Source organism: Rosa rugosa, chromosome 1, assembly GCF_958449725.1.
Source record: "Rosa rugosa chromosome 1, drRosRugo1.1, whole genome shotgun sequence".
Lineage (NCBI taxonomy): Eukaryota > Viridiplantae > Streptophyta > Magnoliopsida > Rosales > Rosaceae > Rosa > Rosa rugosa.
Genome location: NC_084820.1, coordinates 48,413,099 through 48,422,059, shown reverse-complemented (window position 1 = coordinate 48,422,059; position 8,961 = coordinate 48,413,099).

Here is an 8,961-nt window from a genome sequence, read left to right as displayed (position 1 = left end):
TTTGATTTTACATTGTGAGTTTGTTCAAGTATAAATTTCATATACGATTGAAGCTAGGAGGGCCGCATCTTAAACTTTCGCACATGGCCTCCGAAAAGTTTGAGACGGCTCTGGTTGGAGGTAGCTCCATCTTCTACAGCTAACAACCTTGGCAACAGGTTGGTCTTTTTGCTTTTTCCAACAATCTTCTTCTCAGTGTCAATCTTAGCATTCTTCCTTTTCCCCATCATAGCGTAAGGCAACTTATTCAAGCTTCTTACGGAGCGGCCTCTCTTCTTCTTTGATGGCTCACCATTACTCAATGGTGGCTCCAACAGACCCATATTCACTGCATCCAAGTTTTTCTTTCCAATTGCTAGACTTAAACGCAATTTCTTGGGGGAAACAGTTACCTCATCTTCTGCCCTAGGGCAGCGTTTTTGTGATTGGTTCACTGTCCTAGCATGTTGCATCTATCTCTTTGATCTTTACCTGTCGCTGGGAGTGACATAGTGCCACCATTAACTGAGGGAGGAATGCTTCTGGAATTGTTCATGGGATTTGAACCTTGAAGACTAGGGTTTGGCCAGCTACCAAACCCTTGGTTGCACTAGAACTCGTACCCTAGCCTTGCCAAAGTAGAGGGTTGCACCTCTGCGCCCACCACCTCATCATCATCTTCTTGCAGTTCCGGGCCGAAACATGGTAGCCCTACATGGGTGACAAAACCGCAGTGTCCACACCACCCAAACACCTTATTAAATTTGAATTTCAAAAGGAAACAGACATTGTCCTCCACCCAGAACCTCCGCTTGAACAGTAGCGGGCATAGTCGATTTCCACCTGTATACATAAAACCCTAGTTCTAAACGTTGTCCTGTCAAACTCCTGAAACTCTCCCACCGTACTCCCAATAAGCCTCATATCGAAATGCTGGTGGTACTCCCAACAATGTGATCCAGTATGAGGATGTCTTCAGAGGAACCTTTGCAACTTGACTCACACCGTCATACTCCACTAACGTGATCGGAGCCCTATTAAAACCCCACGATCCTCCCTTCCAGGGTCTGCTCTGATCGGCCGGATCAGAGAAAGAGAACAAAATCCGTTCATCTTCCTCGGTGTCTTCAACCCTAAGGGTTCCATTAATCCTCCATGCAGATCGAAACATACAAAGGAAAAATTTGTGATTGTATTCCCTAGCAATGAGACGTTTCCCGATCATGAATACCTTTGGTTACCGTAAACCCTTAGGTGGACCAAGTCCACCAGCCTTTTTCCATCAGCGATGGCAAGAGAGGAGGCTAGGTGAGCTGTCATTGCATCAACTGAAGCCATTGCTGTTGAAACAGAATTTGCAGTAAAAAAACCCTAACCCTAGAGAGAGCGTTGGCTGCGGTTTGAAAACTTTTTGAATGATGAGAGAGAATACTTGTATGCCATCACATGCACAAATAATTGCAAAAGTTAGTAAAAAAAAATTTATATTACAAAACTTATCAACTCTTTTATGGGTTTTTAGTTTAGTCTAGTTTAATATTAAACCACATTTTAATTTTTTTTTTTGAGATAAAGAACTAAATGGTACCCATATTGTTGTTTTTTTTTTAAGAATCATGTCAACTAATTTATGGATCAGTGAAATTACACATAACGATCCACTCCAGTAGGACTGACAAAAGAGTCATAACCTAAGCAATTCAAACTTTTAAAAAACAATGAACCTCATCCAAAATTACGCACCACAACCCATGGTTAGAATCAAATGGCACAGAAAATGTGGGTATCCTTGGCACATATCTCAAACTTGAGTAGATTTTGGTGTCATCTCCAAAAGAAGAGTAGCACCTGTTGGAGAGACACCCTCCACTGCATCACCCACAACCTCTTCCACCTCCACCTCATCAATCAGCTTGAGCTTCCTAGGAAACCTCTTCGTTTTTAGTTCAGGTTGTTCTCAACCACCTTGATTTTGTTCTTTAGACCTTTCGGTCTTCCCCTTCTCTTCTTAGCCCCTGGCATGTGCACTGTCCATTGGTGTTCGGAATGTTAAAACCTTCCTCCACGTCCAACGAAGGTGTAACCAGTGCTGCATCCATCAATTTGCTCTCTTATCCGACTTGACCAGCTCCACATGTGCTTCACATCGGACCCCTATAGTTTGGGTTGCCAGATTAGACACTTGAGCAAGCATCGGGGGCTTTGCCACTATGTCAACACCCCAACCTAGTATAGCTTGTAAATTTTCCATCAAGAAGTCCAAAATTTACACTAGCGTAGCCTGAGGCTGACTAGGAAACCTTGCCCTCAACCTTCTCTAAGCCTCTGTCACCATAGCGAAATTAGGGTTAGAAACCGTAGCTACTACTACACCACCAGACGAAGTCAATTTGGCAAGTTGATCATCTCCAGATTGCACATTACCCTTCCTAAAACCCATCACTGATACCACTGCAACTATTACCTTTAATTTTCCCTCTTGTTTAACTAAAAAATGATCACGTCCTTCAAGTCCATGCCACCCACAAGCCTGACACAATCATTTGTTGATATTGTAGATCTACCTCCGCCGTAACCGTGGAAGCAAACTGAAAGGACCTCGTCATCCAGAGTCGTCACCGAATATCCACCACCTCCTGAAAACCCTGTGCAACATCACAGCGTCAAGTGCAAATTGACCCACCCTCAGAATCCGGCTCATGGACGTCCCTAGCAAGATACGTGATTACTCTATCCTTACCACTCAGGTCGCCAAAGTCTGCAGTGGCACTGCCACCACATTCCCTAGCTCGTCATGCTCACTAAGGACCACCAACGACAATTATAGTGCCATGGACCACCATGGAATACACAATTACACTTTTCTGGTCTCTTGAATCTAAACAAGCTACCGTTGCATGAGCAGTAATCGACAGCCGATCTTTCAACCCCACACCGCCACCAATGTTTCAGGCAACCCTTTATCATCCCTAAGTTTCCAGTTCACCATTCTCCCAACCAAGTAAACGTAGGTTTCGGCTATTGCCATCAAACCCACCTCTCCAAAATCCATTACCACCTCTTTGGTGAGTGTCAGCGTCACCGATAGACAAGCAGCCATATCCTTAACCTTCGCAGAGGCTCGTTGAATTTGCTAGAATGGATAGAAAACCCTAGCCTGTTCTCAACCCTAGCAAACGTGCAGCTTCTCTAGGTTGTATGTGTTCTAATAATTTTGGTTGGTTTGGTCAACTTGAACCGTTGCACACTCCAAATTCTATAAGCCGATTCCATGCTCCCCTCCTACCTATACCAGAAGTATAAAAATGGAAACAACAAAAATCAAAGGTAATTTTAATTTTGACATATAAAAGAAAGAAATGTTGTAGTAATTTGGAATTGCATAGAGAATTGATGAGAGAATTGTGTTCTATTATTGATAATAGGAGCCCTTTATATAGGGATTTACAGAGTACACAAAAGGTAATAGAATCCGAACATAACTAGAAAATCTAGAACCTTATCCTATTAAAACTCTAGGACTAAACCCTAGTTTGAAGAGGCACACTTGATGTCGACTTCCTTCAACACTCCCCCTTGTGCCGCTCAAACTTGGTGATGACGCTTTGATCGTTGCCTCGTTAAAAACCTTGCCAGGTAACAAAAACCCTGTGGGACAAAAATAACTCTGGTTGAAGGACAAAAAGAGCACAACACATCCTTCACTCCTCGAGATTGAACATGTAGACATCATACCTCCCCCTGATGTCAACATCTCCCCCTGATTGCGACAATCATGGGAGTTCGGATAACTTTCTCAATCCGATGCTTTTCACATGTTTCTCGAAGGTGGATTTAGGTAACGACTTAGTGAATAAGTCTGCTATATTATCCTCAGATCGGATTTGATTCACTTCAATATTTAGAAGTGCTTGCTGTTGCTGATTGTAAAAGAACTTAGGCGATATATGCTTGGTGTTGTCGCCCTTGATGAAACCAAATTTATTTTGCTCAATACAAGCTGCATTATCTTCATAAATACATGTAGGTTCATCTGTGGTAGACTGCAAACCACAAGTTCCTCGAATATGTCTAATTACAGACCTTAGCCATATGCACTCATGCACGGCTTCATGTAGAGCGATAATCTCTACATGATTTGAGGAAGTAACAACAAGGGTCTACTTTGTAGACCTCCAAGATATCGCGGTGCTTCCCATGGTAAAGACATAACCCGTTTGGAAGCGACCTTTGTGAGGGTCAGAGAGATACCCTGCATCAGCAAAATCCATCAAAACATGATAATGTTTTGATATAAGGGAGGAGGATGGGTGGCCGGCGGCTTTGCTGATCACGGCGTATTGGACGGTGCCACTTGGGCTAATGAGATCCGTTCTCATTCTTCCGTCATTCTTTTCTCTCTGTAGGGATAGAACAACCCTATATCTATCGTACATTTTAAGTAACGAAAGATTGTCTTTATACCAGTCCAATGGCGTTGCGTTGGCATAGGGCTACATCTAGCCAACAAGTTCATAACAAATGAGGTGTCCGGTCTTGTATTGTGTTAAGTACAATAATGCGCCTATTGCACTTAGGTAAGACACTTCTGCCAATTAACACGTCTTCGTCATCATCCCTGGGACGAAGCGTATCCCTCTTAGGGTCAAGACTACGGACGACCATGGGAGTGCATATTTGACCTTATCAAAATGCAAAGCATTTATTGACATGGTATACAAGTTCTAAATCTAGACAAAACTGTGTTCTCCCAAGGTCTTTCATCTCAAACTCGGATTTCAGGTGTTCAGCGGTTTCCCATAACTCTCAAGGGTTCCAATTATGTTTATCAACATAAACCGTGACAATTGCAAATCCAAAACTTGTCATGAAAACGCAGGGGCATATTTCATCATATCTCTTCCCAATCAAGTAGTCACTTTAGTGAGCGTTTCACCTTCATTGCAAACGCGCTCCGTGGTCAAGAGCCACTTGATTTGGGTAAATGAAGTACACTTATTATATTCCGTATCTAGATCCCCATAGAGATACGTAGTGACCACATTCGTAAGCTGCATGTTCAGTTATTCGGAAACTACCAAACTGACAAGGTAGTGGAGTGCAATGACATCCATTACGAGAGAATATGTCTTCTCGTAGTCAATTCCAGGGCGTTTTGTGAGAAGCCTTGCGCCATAAGGCGAGATTATCATCTCTTTTTCTCATCACGCTATCTAACGAAGACCTATTAATGTCAACAGGTTTTTTGTTAGGAGGTGTTGGCATCTCAGGCCCGAAATCCTTCCTCTTCGTTAGTGAATCCAATTCAACCTGGATCGCATTTTCCATTTAGGCCAATTTTCTCTACGTTGGCATTCTTCAACGGAGTAAGGTTCGATGTCATTGGTCTCAATAATCTCACGTCCTCATGTACACTAGTGTAATTCGTAGAGATCTCTATATTCACAGGAATTGATTCTAACGTTAAGGCGTCCCCCAATGATGTCTCTTGAACATAACCACAATCCAGAATATTCTCATGAGACGGATTTTGAGTATCAATGATCAATGGATCAAGTTGTGCCAAACTCGCTCTCTTCCTAGGGCGAGAATCCATTGAACCAATGGGTCTTCTACGCTCTCTAGCGGAACCCATGGCCTATGATGCCATTATGCCACCTTTGTGGCGTCACCATACCACCATCCATGGTAGTGGTTTTGTACCCATCTCCTCTGGGTGGCACCATGTCCTCTTGTGGGGACATCAATCCTTGCAGACATGTTTGCAGCAGGTATATGTGATCTCGTCACTTTTAGGGGATCAAGATGAGACATAGTGGGGACAGACCACGACAATTCTTGTCGTTCCTGTTGAACATTGACGTTCTAATCTCCCCCTAACGACGAGAAGACTGTCTCATCAAAGTGACAATTCGCAAATCCAGCGAAAAAGAGATCGCCTGTCAAGGGTTCTACATAGCGGACTTATAGTTGGAGACTTATGTCCAACACAAATATATATATATATGCATTCGTTGCAATGACTCATGTTGATGCATTGTGGCGGCGCAATTGGCACATAAACCGCACACTCAAATATGCATAAGTACGAGATATTAGACTCGAACCTAGTCACTAGCTGTAACGCAAATAAAAGTTGAGTGGTTGCTATGAGTCGTAGACGAATTAGCATAGTTGTATGCGATATTGCATAACCCAAGTAGAAATATTGGTGCGCATTACCAAAGTCCGGGCTACCATCGTAGTCTTTTAATGGTGGCTTTTCCGCGAGACCAATTGGGTGTGTACATGAGAATATGATACTTGATATCAATACCCAATGATATGCAATAGTCATCGAAAATTTTCGATGTAAACTCTCTAGCATTATCAAGTCAAATTGACTGAATGGGATGATCTGGGTAGTGAGCCCGTAGCCATATGTTCTGGGCTAGGAGTTCATCACAAGCAGCATTACGAGTGGATGATAGCGCGACACGTAACCAGCGTGTCCGCACATTAACCAACTCCATAAGACATCTAAGCAGTCCGCAAGTTGGTTGAATCGATCCACAAAATCCCCTTGGATTCTATGTAAGAATGAAATTATTTCCTCAATGTCCTTTGCATAGGATGGTCTCAATCCTAAAGAACAGGCTTTACAGAACGAAACATGGGCCTTATAATCAACCAATGAAGGTTTTGGTTAAGCCACAATGTCACAATGGACTTTGAGAAGTAGAGAGAGGAGTTGAATTAGGGTTCTTGGCATCAAAGCCAAGTGGTGGCCGCAGGGGGTAGGCGGCGCCGGCCAGTCTAGCATGGTGGCGGCACCGTGAGGCGCAAGAGCCTTCCAAGCTTCTCCTCGAATCAATTTTTGATTCTTACTTTTTCTTCGTTCTGAAGAATGAATGTTTGTGTGAAGTCTTTAATATACGGATCATCATATCATGACTTGGGTGTCCCAAACAGTCATGCCAAAGCCTATATGTGTCTGAATCCCATAAGTCATCTCTCATGACATGGTTGGATTCAATGACTCGAATAGTGGTTGCATACAACCCACTAGAGTGACACATAAGTTTCTCTAATACTCGTTTATGTCCGTAGTCATTAGAGGTGATGCAAAGGAACTCTTGTCCATTCTCACAATGTGTCCACATGAAAACCATTGGCTTTTATATCTTTCAAATAAAGTTCGAATTAAGGTATGTCCAAGACATTAAATAAAAGAATCGACACTTTATTAATAGCCAATGATTACATCAAAGTTTCTTAACCAAAGTCTAATCCAAAATAAAAATCAAACTTAGACAAATCATAGTCACTCAATCCGTTTGGTAACTCCAATCAAATATGACCAAGGAAGTAGAGAGAGATGTCGGTGGAGCGAGGCTCTCTTCAGTACCACTAATCTCAATCACTTTTCTAAACATCATACTTCATTGGATGCGCCACTTGAGAAAGAGTTAATACAAAATTGTCATTTATTGATTAAGGCATAATTGCCATTACATAATTCTTGGAAAATAAATGGACTATTTAATCAAAATCTGCGGCATCAACATGGTTGTTTTCCTCACCAGATTTGAAGTCTGTAATGATGAGATTGACGTCATTGTCATTTCCATCATCTCCTTCAGCTGCGAGATGAGCCTCATGCTCTCTCCTATCTTTATACACTTATATTGTGCAGCTTTGTTTTTCCACTCGCATTCTAGTGCTTAAACCAATGCTTTGAAGATCCACATCTATAGCGTTACCTCACCCATTAATTGAGATGCACCTTGTGCATTTGGACATCCTCCATGGACGTTGGTAGCGGCACCTAACGGCGGCGGCGGTTTTGCCTCTCCCACGTTGGCCAATGTTGCCACGTGTCCGCATATCTCGCGGTTTTCCTTCTTTTGTAGGGCGGTTGTATGGACCCACACGTCCATTTTGTTGTCTCCTAACTTTTAGGGTTCCACTCCTTGCGCCCTCCTTTAGATGCACTATTATAATTCGCCTTGCGAATGCTCTTAGTTCCAAAGGGCCTTTGAATTATAGTTTTTCACGAGTATGTTGTCAGCTTACTCAGTAACTGACATAAGTTGATGAAACCTCGTGATCCGTCTAGCATTGCACACAAGCCAATATTGCTTGGCAATCATTAGCGCTAAGACGGGGAAGGTTGAGGGGATTTTGTCAATTAATCTTTATCGCCACTTGGGAAGGTTGAGGCAATCATTAGCGCTAACCGTACCTAAACTTATCTTCTATTTTATCGATGGTACCTGAACTTCAATTTTGATCACAACCAGTACCCGAACTTTTCGATTTCATTTTAAATGGTACCTAAGGCCACCTTCGGTCACTATTCCGGCCAAAAAAGCCAAATCTAAAATAATAAAAAAACAAGTTCAAGGCAAGTCTATTACCAAAAAATCATCACTATATATGATTGCAACCCTTGAAATCATCAAAAATCATCACTATGATTACCTCCCATGCCGTTTTTAGTCGGAATAGTGACCGGAGGTGGCGCTAGGTACCATTTAAAATGAAATTGAAAAGTTCGGGTACTGGTTGTGATCAAAATTGAAGTTCAGGTACCATCGATAAGATTGAGGTATAGTTCAGGTACCATTTGTGATAATAACCCATTAATCTTTATTCTGTGAGCTCTTCTCCACAGAATCCCACTAGTAGTGAGGTGATTCTTGACGTTATTCACCCATCGGTGATAACCAATTTCATTTGAATCTGGTTTAGTGAAGTCGAGTTTTTGCACATTTGCATTCGATATTGAAAAACGAAGGAGAATAAATTAGTTTCGGAGTAAAAACTTCCACGACAACTAATAATAATAAGATTTCCGAGCTATGCTACCAAGAAATCAATTTCCATGAATATTTGGATTAGACCGAAACAATGATGTTTAATATGGTCAAAATTTTGATGCTTGCGGACGCTCTTAGTCCGAATATTATGAACACTCTTAGTTCATTTATTACTAACGCT